Source organism: Triticum aestivum, chromosome 1B (genome assembly GCF_018294505.1).
Source record: "Triticum aestivum cultivar Chinese Spring chromosome 1B, IWGSC CS RefSeq v2.1, whole genome shotgun sequence".
In the NCBI taxonomy this organism is placed as follows: domain Eukaryota; kingdom Viridiplantae; phylum Streptophyta; class Magnoliopsida; order Poales; family Poaceae; genus Triticum; species Triticum aestivum.
This window is the reverse complement of record NC_057795.1, coordinates 22815648-22831018: the sequence shown is the minus strand read 5'-3', so window position 1 is coordinate 22831018 and position 15371 is coordinate 22815648. Positions and strand designations below refer to the sequence as shown.

The 15371-nt window shown below is 47.8% G+C and overlaps 1 long non-coding RNA gene across 1 annotated transcript; it reads right to left on the bottom strand.

Annotated features, from left to right (window-relative positions):
• Window positions 1-10989: 10989 nt before the first annotated feature.
• On the bottom strand, window positions 10990-13039 carry LOC123085169 (uncharacterized). Its single transcript, XR_006439597.1, has 3 exons — window positions 12651-13039; window positions 12439-12539; window positions 10990-11338 (listed from the first exon to the last, which is right to left on the bottom strand). It is a non-coding gene; the product is annotated as an uncharacterized lncRNA (long non-coding RNA).
• Between the last annotated feature and the right edge of the window lie 2332 nt (window positions 13040-15371).

Below are 15371 nucleotides of genomic sequence, written 5' to 3'. Positions count from 1 at the left end.
CAGATTTGTTGGATAACATCCAGCAATCCAAGCTTCCAAATTCGGAAACTTCTCAGCCTTTGAGCCTCAGATTGTGCGGGGTTCCGAATTTAATTCCGCCCGTCCACCCAAACATAAGCGATCTATCTCAAATACGGCAAGAGCCCGATGAAACAGTACATCATTACTGGGCCAGATTCCTCCTGGTTATGGACATGATAAAGGACTGCTGTGAAGAAAGCGCAATCTCAATTTTCTGCAACAATTGCACGGACAAGGGAATCATGAACACCATAAGTCGTTGCGATGTTACACGCTTCGCCGACCTGGTGACCATAGTACAAAAATACTGTGCGATGGAGAGTGCCTGGAAAACCGAAACCAGGTTTTTGGGACAATCCGGCCCTGAACATAACCCTAGTTCGAAATAAAAGGGTGCGTCATACTCAAGCACATGGGTCAAAAACCAAAAAGCAAAAAACCCCTAAATGGCACAGAACCGTACTGGAGGGATGGCTCAACGGACCCTGTAAAATCCATAGTACAGAGGGCGCCACTCCAACACATAGCCTTCGAGCATGTTGGATACTACGGCAGGTGGCCAAAAGTGGCGAAGGTTTTCTAGCCCCGGGTAACCAGCCCAACAGTACCAGTACGGTATTAACAGTCTTCGAGACTTTCGCATCAAATAATATGCGGAAATGAACAATCCGCAGCCTCGCCGAAGTCTACCAAGTAGCAACAACAAATCCATGGAGCGACACGGCTATCACCTTCAATGCAAGCGACGAACCTAAATTCCGAACAGCCCGAGCACCAGCCGCATTGGTCCTCAGTCCGATAGTGGACGGCTTTCGTCTTACTAAGGTACTCATGGATGGCGGCAGCGGATTAAACCTCACCTACGAGGAAACCCTCCAAAAAATGGAAATAGACTGGAGCCGCATTGAGCGAAGAAGCACAACCTTTAGAGGAATAATCCCTAGTCGGGAAGTATGCTGCACAGGAAAAATCACACTAGATGTAGTGTTCGGCTCACCGGACAATTACAGGTCCGAGGAGGTCACGTTCCGAGTGGCCCCGTTCGGCAACGGATATCATGCCTTGTTAGGGCGAGAGGCATTCACAATTTTCCAAGCTATACCCCATTACGGGTACATGAAGCTTAAAATGCCCGGGCCCAATGGAATCATCACTCTTGTCAGTGATCCAGATATAGCACTCCGCGTTGAAAATAAGATAGCCGCACTAGCCCTAGAGGCACTATCCGAAGCCCTAGCGGCAGAGGAACTCACTGCGCTGCGCTCCATGGTGAATAGGGACGATGTGATACTCGATAAGAGATCTAAGTCCACCTTTTAAACCAGCAGACGAAATAGTCAAATTCCAGGTCCATCCAACGAACCCCACAAAGACGACTCCATTGGGGCACAATTAAACCCTGATGTAGAAGCCGCACTACGAGAATTCCTTCGGGAAAATTGGGACATTTTTGCCTGGCACCCTTCAGATATGCCAGGAATCCCACGCAGGCTGGCAGAGCACAGCCTAAATATCCTAAAAGGATTCAAGCCAGTCAAACAGGATCTTCGACGATTTTCCGAACCCAAAAGACAGGCAATGGGAGAGGAGCTAGCCAAACTCTTAGAAGCCGGATTCATCAGAGATATAAAACATCCGGACTGGCTAGCAAACCTGGTAATGGTACCAAAAAAGGACAGATCCTGGCGCCTTTGTGTCGATTTCAAAGACCTTAACAAGGCCTATCCAAAGGATCCTTTCCCCCTCCCCCACATCGACCAAATCATCGATGCCACCGCAGGGCACGATTCATTGTGCTTCCTCGACGCATACTTCGGATACCATCAAATCAAGATGGCGGAAACAGACCAGGTCACAACGACATTCATTACTCCATATGGACCATTCTACTTCAACACAATGCCCTTCGGACTCAAAAACGCCGGCGCAACATATCAACGCATGATTCAGACATGTCTGGCTACCCAGCTAGGCAAAACAGTGGAGGCACACGTAGACGATGTGGTCGTCAAGACCAAACACGTCGAAACTCTAGTAGACGATTTGAGGGTTACATTCGACAACCTCCGAGCATATGACATTAAGCTCAACCCGGAAAAATGTGTTTTCGGCGTACCAGCCGGAAAGCTATTGGGCTTCATTGTATCCGGTAGAGGAATTGAAGCAAACCCAGCCAAGATCCGAGCTCTGTCACAATTGGATATCCCAAAAGACCTCAAACAAATACAAAAACTAACTAGATGCGTGGCGGCTCTAAGCCGCTTCATCTCCCGTTTGGGAGAAAAGGCACTGCCCCTCTATCGCCTCCTCCGGCGCACCGAACACTTCGAATGGACGAATGCTGCCACGGCCGGACTCGAAGAAATTAAGGCCATATTGGCAACAAATCCGGTCCTGGCCGCGCCCAACCTGGGCGAACCGATGTTATTATATATCGCAGCAACACATCAAGTTGTCAGCGTGGTACTCGTCGTCGAACAAGAAACAGAAGGGCACAAATTCCCTCTTCAAAACCCAGTGTACTACGTATCCACTGTCTTAACTCCATGCAAGTCCCGGTACCCACATTATCAAAAGATAGCGTACGCGGTGTTCATGGCATCCCGGAAGCTGCGACACTACTTTCAAGAGTGTTCCATAACAGTGGCCTCCGAAGTACCTCTGAACGACATTATAAACAACCGCGACGCGACGGGCAGGATTGCAAAATGGGCCATTGAGCTCTTACCATTTGACATAACCTACAAACCACGGCGAGCTATAAAGTCACAAGTTTTGGCTGACTTCATCGCCGAATGGACCGAAGCCGAACTCCCTAAAGAGTATGGTGCATACTCCAATCGGATCATGCATTTCGACGGCTCCAAAATGTTGGCTGGCTTGGGGGCTGGCGTCGTCTTGACGTCCCAACTGGAGACACAGTCCAATACGTACTTCAAATAATGTACACGGACTCCAACAACGCAGCCGAATATGAGGCCCTTCTACATGGTCTCCGGATGGCAATCTCCATGGGTATTCAATGCCTAGAGGTGCGCGGGGATTCAAACCTCGCAATATCCCAGGTAAATGGAGACTTTGACGCCAAGGATCCGAAAATGGCAGCCTACCGTAACGCCGTCCTAAAAATGTCAGCTCGGTTCGAAGGACTCGAATTCCACCATGTAGCCCGGGATAATAACCAGGCAGTAGACGTGTTGGCACGCATCGGCGCAAAACGCGACGCCGTCCCTCCAAACATCTTCCTGGAGCGGCTCTTTAAGCCATCCGTATTATGGGAAGAGGAGTCCAGAAATAACAACCCGGAACCAACTGCACCACCCAACACGGAACATTCTGACACAATCGGTGGCTCAGCCAATGAAATAACACCTTCAGCCCACGAAATAATGGCAGTAATTGCCCCATGGACGGAACCATTCCTAGCCTACTTAATTAGGCAGGAACTTCCTGAAGACCAAAATGAGGCCCGCTGCATAGTTCGGCGATCTAAAGCCTACAAGGTCCATGAGGGAGAACTTTATAAGAAAAGCACAACCGGAGTCCTTCAAAGGTGTATCTCCGAAGAGGAAGGGCGAAATCTCCTGGCTGAAATTCACGCCGGACTCGGCGGGCACCATGCTGCAGCTCGGGCCCTTGTAGGCAAGGCCTTCCGTACAGGATTTTATTGGCCGACAGCCTGGGCAGACGCTCAGGACTTAGTCCAACGATGCGTCGGTTGCCAGCTCTTTGCTAATCAAAGCCACATGCCACCCACCGCCCTCAAAACTATACCCATCACTTGGCCGTTCACGGTCTGGGGGCTTGACATGGTTGGAACCCTTAAAGGGGGAACACACAAGCGAAAATACTTATTGGTCATGGTGGACAAATTCACCAAATGGATAGAGGCCAAGCCGGTTAAAACGGCAGAATCCGGACCTGTGATAGACTTCATATCCGGGGTAGTACACTGTTTTGGCGTCCCCCACAGCATCATCACTGATAACGGCACGAATTTCACGGCCGACGAGGTTAAACTCTGGTGCAAAAACATGGGCATCAAGCTCGACTACGCTTCAGTCTATCACCCTCAAACTAACGGTCAAGTCGAACGAGCAAATGGTCTAATCATGAGCGGCATTAAACCCAGATTAGTGCGGTCCCTCACGGAATCTAACACGCATTGGGTAGAGGAGCTCGACTCCGTACTCTGGGGGCTGCGGACCACGCCAAACCGCACTACCGGATTCACACCATTTTTTATGGTATATGGCGCAGAGGCAGTTTTGCCCAGCGATATAATTCATGACTCACCTCGCGTGCGCATGTACGAAGAAAGAGAAGCCGAGTTGGATCGGCAGGACAGTTTGGACGCCTTAGAGGAGGAGCGCGACGTGGCAAAATCCCGTTCCGCATTCTATCAGCAGCAGGCTCGAAGATATCAAAGCAGAGAAGTACGGGCCAAAACTTACAACGTTGGCGACCTAGTTCTACGCCTGCCGGACAAGAAAAAGGACAAACTTAAGCCCAAATGGGAAGGTCCCTTCATCATCGACCAAGTCCTTACCGGCGGTGCATACCGTCTATGCAACGCATCTGACAACCGACTCGAGCCGAACCCATGGAACGCAGCCCGTCTCCGAAGATTCTACGCCTAGCGCCGGACTCAGAGTTCGTCTCCTTCCTCCGTCCACCTTTCATATTTTTTTCCGCTGTCTTTTGTTTCCCTCCTTTTTGCTCCCTCTTGAGGGATGATCTGCGCATTGCTCGCACACACTTGATGTGCTACTCACACTCGTTATACCCGGGGGCTTCTTTAACAGAAGCTTATTTATACGGGCTTCATGCCCAACACATATGTCATACTTCCGCATGTACCTTTTACTCACCATTATATGCATCGATATGACTTAAGTTTTGGCCAAGCTGGGTTGCCTGGCTCCTACCCGTACGTTCCCAATTGTTCGGCTGGGAGGTAAAGGGAGCACCTCTACGATTGTTACTGCCGGGTCAGCCGGATGTGTACCTCAGACTGGGTGAAGCCAAAGGCTAGCGTTCTTAAGGGAATATTCGGTCGGTGACTTGTGATTTATTACTTATTTATTTATCTGCCCCCAGATGCTTTTTCTGCTCTTTTCGCAGTCCGGACATGCACTTTAGGGCATGCCTCCCAGGGAAAGGAACCCCTAACGGAACTATTCTCCCTGGAAGATGTTTCTTACTAACCATGTAATATAACATAGCTAGTTGGGCACTTGTCTGATAAAGCACTCATGACCCTCACTTATGACCCCTATGACTCCATGCATGCACCAGTTTTTGTATAAACGTGAGGGTATTCGGACACACTCCGGACTGTTGGGTCCCGAGGTTGAAGCGAAAAGGTCCGCAAAGACAATGATCTACAATCCGGCTAGAAGGCATTTTACATGCCATTTTAAATTACATCTTCAAACTGACTGATTGTACTCCTCTTCAATCCCATCTAACAGGCTGTCTAGTTTACAGTCCTGTTGGGAATATTTCGCGGCCAACTCTACTTGGCCGTACATCAGGCTCACAGGGATCTTCTTCCCATCGGGCCCCACAGGTCCGACCTCGGCCATGTGGTTTGGATCAGCCTTCGTGTACCGCGTCTTCACCATGGCCCAGGCCTCCCTGGCGCCTTGACGGCAGGCCGATATCTTCCACAGACGGAAGCGCTGCTGTACTCCCTGAAGCTTCTCAGCAAGCCCTTCAAGACCCTCGGGTAGGGAGACGGACCGCCATAAGGCCTGAACGACGCCGCTCATCGCCTGCCGGACATGTTCGTGCAGTTGCAGCAGCTCGGGAAGAAGGTCACCCGTGGAACCAGGCATTTCCTCCGCCGGACGACCCGTGAGCACACCTACAGACACATTTCTGTCAATCGACTTCCTTGTCGAACTCTTCTTTTCAAAAGAGTTTGCTCAAGCACTTACTGTAAATGCCGCGACGAAGCCGCCGATTCTCCTTTACGGAGTTAGACAGCTGGACCCGAACATCTTTTAGTTCCTCGCCCAGCTGGGTGTTGGCATCCTGAGTTTATTCCTCTCCTGTTGCACCCTCATAAGCACCTTCTCGCCGGCCTTCAGCTGGCGCAGCAGATGTTGCTTGTCCAGATCTAGTCCGGCACCCTCTACAATATTATTGTCAGACTAAACGCACACGCTGCACTTCATAAACTACTTATCTTTTTGAAATATGTATTACCAGAGGGGGTCTCTGTGGCTCCCCCGGTGGCGGCTAGTGCGGCTTCAAGTTGGGCCTTGCATTCTTGAAGCTCTTGGGACAGGTGGGTATTCTTCTCCGTAAGATCCTGCATAACAAATGATCCTTAAATCAGTTAGTTTAACTATTTTAAGTCTCGAGGGCTACTGGCATATATAACTATTAAAATTCCTCACCCGTATGTCTTTCACATACTGCTCCGTGGCTCTGGTTAAACCATCTTGAGCAGCACGGAGGTGCGCGTCTCCCGCATTAAAGGCATTCAACGCCTCTGGGGAGAAACACACGTCACGAAGAACTGTCCGACGGCGCCTGTGATTCATGGCGCTCTCCACCTCAGACCTGGTGGCGGACAGCCTGTCGGCATCCTCCGTTGGAGGAGCATCCGGCTCGCGCCTTGCGCTCGCCTCCCCCTCCAGACCAGGTGTTGGAGCCTGGCTGGCGGAGGCTTGGTTGGCAACCTCTCCGGGCACAGTCCGGCGAGCGCTCTTTCTCCTGGAAGAATCATGAGCATTAATATACCTCCCCGGAGTCTTTCCCTTAAAGACAATGGTGCGCCGTACCTTTGCGGTGACATTTCGATTTGCGCCGCACTCCTCTTCCGCCTGCCTGGCCGCACTGACCCTGGTTGGTCAGTCACCGCGGGCTCGGCTTCCCGCCGTAAAGGCACCTCCTGCGAAGCACCATTGGTATACGGTGGTCAGAAATAAGCACTAAAAAGGTAATGGTGTCAGGACTTCGGTCGTACTCACCTGGGAAGCCGGAGATAAACCCGAGTAGTCAGCCGTAATGGCGACTAGAGCATTGTCTATACTGAGTTGGTGGAACACCCCGTCAATAAGTTCCACCTCTATGTCCGGATCCTCTCCGGAGGTCGGATCAAGGGATCTTCCCGGATCCTCGGGTTGTGGAGTCGGGCTTCGTATGCCCTCCACATCCCGGCGCAGTTCCTGCGTCGAAATCATAAAGTAAGACACTTAACTTTGAAAGCACGGATCTGATATATAAACGTCCGCTTACCAAGCTCCGAGGGTTATTCATGGAGAATCCATTCAATGGACTCGTGCGGAGGAAGTCCTCCTTCTCCCCCTTGTACAAGCCGGACAGAATCTTCACCAGATCGGCGGTCGATCCCGGCTCCTTGCGGCCATGACGGGTGGCATCATTCTCCCCGTTGAAATCCCACATGGGGTGGCCCCTATATTGGAGCGGCTGCAGCCCTCGCATAATGCATGTGGCCATGACTCCAATCATGGTCAATCCGGAATGGGCCAGTAACCTTATCCGGCCCATCAGATATTGGACGCTCCTATCATCTTCCCGTTGAGGGCTCCGCGGGCGCCAACTCAGGCGTTTCTTCAGAGGAGCGTTGCTAAACTCCGGGAGGCCGATCCGAACTGGATCCGGTAGCGAGGCATCTTCCATATAGAACCACTCCGAAGGCCAGTCTTCGGACGCCTTCTTTGGGGTTCCGGATAGATAACCGGTCCCGGCGATGCGCCATATTTCGGCTCCGCCCACTTGATATATCGACCCCTCATGAGAACAGGGTACGAGGCAAAACAATCTCTTCCACAACGCAAAATGGGGCTCGATGCCCAAGAACAGCTCGCAAAGAGCTACAAAGCCCGCGATGTGCAAGATGGAGGCAGGTGTGAGGTGGTGCAGTTGGAGTCCATAGAACTCCAGGAGCCCCCGGAGAAACGGATGTATCGGAAATCTGAGTCCCCTTATTAGATAGGGGACGAAGCATACCCGCTCTCCTTTGGAGGGATTGGGGACGCTCTCCGCCTGCTTCCCACCCTTGTAGGTGGCCAGTCCGGCTCGAACCGGAACCATAAAGGCTGGGGGAAGGTATCCCTCTGCTTGGAGCGTCACTAACTCGCTATGCGGGACTGAACATCTCCTCCAATCTCCTGGCTGAGGACTGGGAGCACGAGAGGAGGAGCCGCGTCGACTGTCCATGTTGGAATGGATCTTTGTTAGATGCGCTTCGATGAGTACTTGCGGAAGGAGGATGGTGTGATTCGGATCTAGGTCCTCGCCTCTCTTATAGGCAGCTTATTCACGCAGCTAGGGGGTAAAACGTAAAAATACCCTGGCTTTTCGCATTCATACGACACGTGGAAGAGGGCCATTATTGGACGTAGAAGCCAAGGAGCGCAACATTTGTAAGGAAACCGGACACTATTCGGCAAACACATGGAATATGGAGGAGAACCCGCCTTGCAAACGCCAAAGACAATATACGCGTCGGACTCGTCGTCATTGAGGCCTGGTTCGGGGGCTACTGAGGGAGTCCTGGACTAGGGGGTGTCCGGATAGCCGAACTATCATCATCGGCCAGACTCCAAGACTATGAAGATACAAGATTGAAGACTTCGTCCCGTGTCCGGATGGGACTTTCCTTGGCATGGAAGGCAAGCTTGGCGATACGGATATGTAGATCTCCTACCATTGTAACCGACTCTGTGTAACCCTAGCCCTCTCCGGTGTCTATATAAACCGGATGGTTTTAGTCCGTAGGACGAACAACAATCATACCATAGGCTAGCTTTTAGGGTTTAGCCTCCTTGATCTCGTGGTAGATCTACTCTTGTAATACCCACATCATCAATATCAATCAAGCAGGACGTAGGGTTTTACCTCCATCAAGAGGGCCCGAACCTGGGTAAAACATCGTGTCCCTTGTCTCCTATTACCATCCGCCTAGACGCACTGTTCGGGACCCCCTACCCGAGATCCGCCGGTTTTGACACCGACAGTGAGTTACGTGAGGAGGTTTATATGCAGCCACCACCAGGGTACTATGCCCCTGATGGCATGGTCTGTAGACTTCGTCGCTCTCTCTATGGTCTCAAACAGGCCCCTCGTGCCTGGTTTGAGCGCTTTTCCTCTGTGGTGACTGCCGCTGGTTTCTTGCCCAGTGATCATGATCCTGCCTTGTTTGTCCACACGTATCCTCGTGGTCGGACTCTTCTCCTTCTCTATGTTGATGACATGGTCATCACTCATGACGACTCTGAGTACATTGCCTTTGTTAAGGCTCTCCTTCGAGACCAGTTCCTCATGACTGACCTTGGTCTTCTTTGATATCTTCTTGGGATTGAGATCTCCTCGACCTCTGATGGCTTCTACATCTCCCAAAAAAAATATATTCAGGATCTTCTTGCTCGCGCTGCTCTTGATGATGAGCACACCGTTGTGACTCCTATGGAGATCAATGTTCAGCTTTGTGCCTCTGATGGTGACCCTCTTCCTAATCCCACTCGCTATCGTCATCTTGTTGGCAGCCTTGTCTATCTTGCTGTCACGTGTCCTCACATCTCCTATCCTGTCCACATCCTGAGTCAGTTCGTTTCAGCCCCCACCTCTGATCCACTATAGTCACCTCCTTTGTGTTCTATGATACCTTCGTGGCATGATGTCTCAGTGCCTTTTCTTTCCCCGCTCCAGTGCTCTTGAGCTCTAGGCCTACTCTGATGCTATCTGGGCTAGTGATCCCTCTGATCGACGCTCGCTGTCTGCTTATTGTGTTTTTCTTGGCGGCTCTCTTATTGCCTGGAAGACAAAGAAACAAACTGCAGTTTCCCACTCGAGTACAGAGGCTGAGTTGCGAGCCATGGCTATGTTGACGGCTGAGGTGATCTGGTTACAGTGGTTGTCGTGGTTCTAAGTCTGACAGTAGTGTAGGGGGGTACTAAGGAGAGGCAAGATCCTAGCTATGGAGTAGTTGTGCACACAAGTGTTTTACGAGTTCAGGCCCTTCTCGGAGGAAGTAACAACCCTACGTCTCGGAGCCCGGAGGCGGTCGACTGGATTATATGTGTGAGAGTTACAGGGGTGCGAACCCCTCTACCAGTGGAGGGGGGTGGCTTATATAGAGGACGCCAAGACCCCAGCCAGCCCAAGTAGTGGAGGGTTAAAGTACATTAAGGTCCGGCGTTACTGGTAACGCCTTACATAAAGTGTCATCATGACCATAAAGACTACTTAATTACAGACCGTTTGGATACAGGGTAGATCTTGAACTCCTGGTGGTCGAGTGAGTCTTCATGGTCGAGTGTCTTCATGTTCGTCGAGTGTCTTCTAGTCCGTCGAGTGGAGTTCCTCTTGGTCGACTGGAAGACGGCTTCTTCTTACAAGATGTCCTTGGGGAGGGTACCTTGGATAGGTCCATGACCCTACCCTAGGTACATGACTTCATCAGTGGTTACTTGAGGATTTTCATGTGTTTGCTACTACCTCGACTCCCTTACTGTCAGACAATACTGGCGCTATCAGTATTGCGCGTGACCCGGTGAAGCATGAGCTCACCAAGCACATCGGTGTGGATGCCCACTTTGTGCATGCTGCTGTGCAGGATCAGTTTCTCGCTCTTCACTATGTGCCTTCTGAGTTACAGTTGGTGGATTTCTTCATGAAGGCACAAACTCGAGCGCAACATGGCTTTTTCCTTTCCAAACTTAGTGTTGTTCATCCACCATGAGTTTGAGGGGGGGTGTTAGATGTGTATAGTCCCTTTTCGGTATATCCCCGTTGTATAAGGGGTTTTCTGCACTTTGACACACATGTATATGTAATGTCCTTTGGCCCTCAGAGTAAACTAGTTGCTCATTTATCCAACAATTACTACAAGTAAATAAGAAGCTGGAACTGTCATGTTCTGAGTGGCACATTATTTTACAATAACAAATTGGTAGGTTCATGAAGATACGATAAATAAGTTGGATATGGACAGGAAATATAATATCTCCACCGGAACATGCTCCAGTGGGGAAATAGAATGTAGCATACACACACAAACAATACTCAAGGCTCAAATTCTACTCTGCCTTGATACATAGCAAGCAACTTCGCTGCTGCTATAGTTGATACAGGATAATAGCAAGCTATTGGAGCATCAAACTGCCCATAATTTTGTTTCCTTGCACTCCTCCAACAACCCTACACGACATACATCTCATCTGATTTCATCTCCTCAAGAATACCATATTACGGGCTCCCCTAGCGTGTGTTCTGAATGAAGGCGTCGCCGTTCTTCATGTTCCAATTTATGATTTCATCATCAGAAGTACCAACTAGGCTGGACAAATGGAAAAGGTTAATGAGTTGAAAGTTCTAAATCTATTTTTTTCAGGAGTGACATAGGGAGATTAACATGCAGCTATCTACCAATAAACTCTAAAGAACAAATGGTGTACTACACATGAATTCAAATATTTTTTAATTTCAGTAGACACTGAAATAATTCATTTGGGCCAAAATATTTCAGCAATTTCAGTACTACACATGAATTCAAATATTTTTCAAAATATTTTAAAAAAATTCAAATTTTAAATTGAATTCAAGTGAATATTTTGGTCATTTGGCTGAAATGCAAACCGAAATCAGTGAAAATCACTGAATTTCGGTGATTTCGGTTTGTGGTGAAATTTTTCTGAAGCTGAAATTGAAAACCATGCATACCAGCTCGTGGCACAACTCTATACTCACTTTCTTTATTTTATCAACAACTGCTGCCCCACCAACGTACTTGAGGTCTGAACAGTGGTAAATGCTAAGTTCCTTCAATACCAGAGAACATGCCAACTGGCTATTGGCGACAGGGGCGGATCCAGAACAAAAATGTCCCGGTGTCCACATACACATCATATATACAAGGATAGACACCAAGCAATAGTATATACTCCATTCCTTTATATAAGGTGTTTTTTTAAGTCAAACGAGTACATGTTTACTGTGTTTTTGGAAAATATATCAATATCCACAGTACGAAATTTATATCATTTGATCCTTCAAGAAATATAGTTTAATACTTTATCTATTAGGTTTTGCAGATGTTGTTATTTTATTCTATAATCTTGGTCAAACATTCGAATGGTTGACTTGCACGGAAATCAGTACACCTTATATTATGGAACAAAAAATAACATACCCAACAACACAAATTATATGGCAGTGAGATTTCATACTAAAATGAACTGGTTCATGTGATGGGCTAGCTATATCATCTTGTGCCGAGGACTTCATTTTTTAAGAAACCTTTCCAAAATTCTCTTGTTAATAGTTATTATTATGTTAGCAAAAATGTATGAGTTGCATTATTTGTGTTTGCATATGCAAGAATAGAAACAATAAACAAAACATATTAATTGAACAATACGATTAGGGAGTTAAACTTACTCGATATTGTGCTTTGTCGTTCTCGCTGAAATAATCCTCCCCTGTTAGATGTGAATCGCAGTGAATTGTTCTCAATTATAATACCTTCATATTTTAAAACCCTAGCCATACAATTAAAAAACAGAAATTAAAAAAATTAAAATTCCTACACACAATTGAGATTTTAGATTTGAGAGAGATAGGCAATTACCAAGTGCGAAGTTGAGACGTACCTCAAATTTCCAACAATCACTCGGTGGGCGAGGATTGAGGCGGCCGGCTAGCGATGCTTAAACATTTCAATGGACAACCAGACGGACCAGCGACTGGCCGCGCCGGCGACTGGCAGCGCGGCGGCGGAGAAGGGCGATGGGTGGAGAAGCCGAGCGGACGAGCAATAGAATAGGCGCACGTACAGGCGTATTGGGATCAATTAGTTAGATCGATAGCGTTTTTTCAACAGGCGCGCATACAGGGATCGAGTAATGGATCGATCACGAGTGGGCATTTACCTAGATGGGCTGCTACACTGGCTTGTGTTTTGTATCGGTGGGCTGGCCGGTGTCCAGGTCAAAAAGTTACCGGTGTCCAGCTTAAAAATATGTACCAGGTATAAGGTATACACGGGTGTTACCCGGTGCCAGTGACACCGGAAGAGATAACGTGGCTCCGCCCCTGATTGGCGAGGTTGATGGACTCGATACCCTGACAATTTGTCAAGCTGACATTTTTAAGAGAGGATGGTAATATCATTGCCCTCTGCATATTAAACTAACAACCTACATATTTTAACTGTTGCAATCCGTCGAGCCTATAACAGAGAGCGACATCAACTTTTCACAATTGGAAACCTCAGTGGTCTTCATGGCAGGAAGACAATCAGGCTTCAAGAATTCATGCAAGTTCAATAATTTCTCACAACAATGAATATGTATCTTAGCAAGGGATGAGAATCCTTTAATACCACCGTTGGTGGTGCTACTACTACTACTACTTGCTTCAGAGACTATTGATTTAAGGTTATTGCTAAATTTAATACCTAGTTCCTCCAGGGATGGAAGATTGCTTCTCCACACATGTAGGGGGGTAGTTGTCAACGAGACGCAGTTATGTATTTTCAAATATGTGAGGGAGGTGAGGTCAAGGAAGCAGCTCATGAAGTGATCCATGGAATAGCACGCGCTCTGAAGGTCTAGCTTTCTAAGAGAAGTAGGTAAGACGTCGAGCCTTGCCAACTGATTTGACCACATCTTTTTATGACTAACGCTTCAAGATGATTAATGTTTTCTGACCGTGATGTATTGCAGAGTGATCCACCTAACTGGAGATAGATTGATATACTCTTCAAGTTAACACAATCTGTAAATTCAAGAGAACATAACCTTGGTAGGAGGTTGGAATGGAGCCAGCTAGGACAAGATTCACCTTGGTAGCCATTTACCTACAAATGTTGGAGATTCCAATGAGGTAACATTTCCATCTGGGTTTCCATTATCTTCACCGCCTCAGGACTTTGCAGATTTTACAACAGACGACACCATTTGAGGCAGGGTTTGCCAGAGTGGGCCTTGCTATAACTAAAACTCTTTGAATTGATCTTCTCTAAGCCGAGGACATCACTGAAGCCTATAAGAAACTTTCAATCACACAACTACCAGAGTCTATAACTTTCAAATGATTCAGACAACATACTGATAATGGAAATGTGCTGAAAGTAACACTTCCAAGTAAAGAAAGGTAACACAGATGCTTTGAGTTGCCCATGCTCTCAGGTAACTGTCATACCCTAGAAAGTTTAAAGCTCAATACACCGATTTTCGTTAGCTCCTTGAACCAATAGTTTATCACAGTCTCAAAATCTTTTTCTTTGCTATATAATTCATCCCATACCAGGGACCTCAATTTTTTCTTGTCGCATATGCTCTTCAATTCAGAACACTGAAAATTTCCGTCTGTGAATATTGATAGATGGCAAACATTTGAAGGGACTTTATCTAGGTCCCTAGCATGCTTTATAATGAAGCACTCATCCTTTGAGACTAGCTGTGTTGTATCATGCATCAGATCATGAATTACGTAGTACTTAACACTCTACGGTGATGCTTTTTGAAAGAATGAACAATTTGCAAGTGCATCAAAGCACATTGATGCTTCTTGGGGGCCCTCCACATATCCATGTGCAATCCAAATATCAGCAAGAAAATCCTTCCCAAATTTGTGATCCTTGGGAAACATTGCACATATTGAGAAACATCTCTTCAGTTTCTGTGGTACAATCGAAGGGCTGGCAGAATGTCTGTATTTGTTTGTTTTCATCGCCAGAGTTCACTTTCCTTTATATTTTTCCGATGTGTTGTACTTATCTCCATTCACAGTAGACAACCAGTATTATTGGTAGCTAATGGGGAACCCTTCAATTGTGGAACAATTTCTTTACCAATGTGCTTAAACTCCAATGACTCCTGGTTGCTGCAAGAACTCGTGAATCCAAATGCATAGGATTTGAAGAAATCCCAGAATACCTTAGGTTCTAAGGCATTTAACTCATAATTATTCATAGTTCCAACTAGCTTAGCAACCTCGGGGAATCTAGTGGTGACCAAAATCCTACTTCCTTCAGCGCAACGGACGACAAATACGCAACGGACGACAACGGAAGGCTTTGCCATCAGCACATCTTTGTCGTCTGCCAGCGGATAGCAAAGAAGCTTTCCCACCCGCTAGCGGACGGCAAAGAGCGTGGGTGGCGGGCATACGGGGACGACCTAACAACCATTTTCTTTGCCGTCTGCTGGCTGACGGAAAAACTTCATTGTCGTCAGCCAACAGACGGCAAAGAAAACGGCCATTAGGTCATCCGTTTCCCCCCCGACCCCACCCCACTAGGTATGTTCTTTGTCGTCTGCTAGTAGACGACAAAGAACTGACCTACTAGCAGAAAAGGGGCCACACCC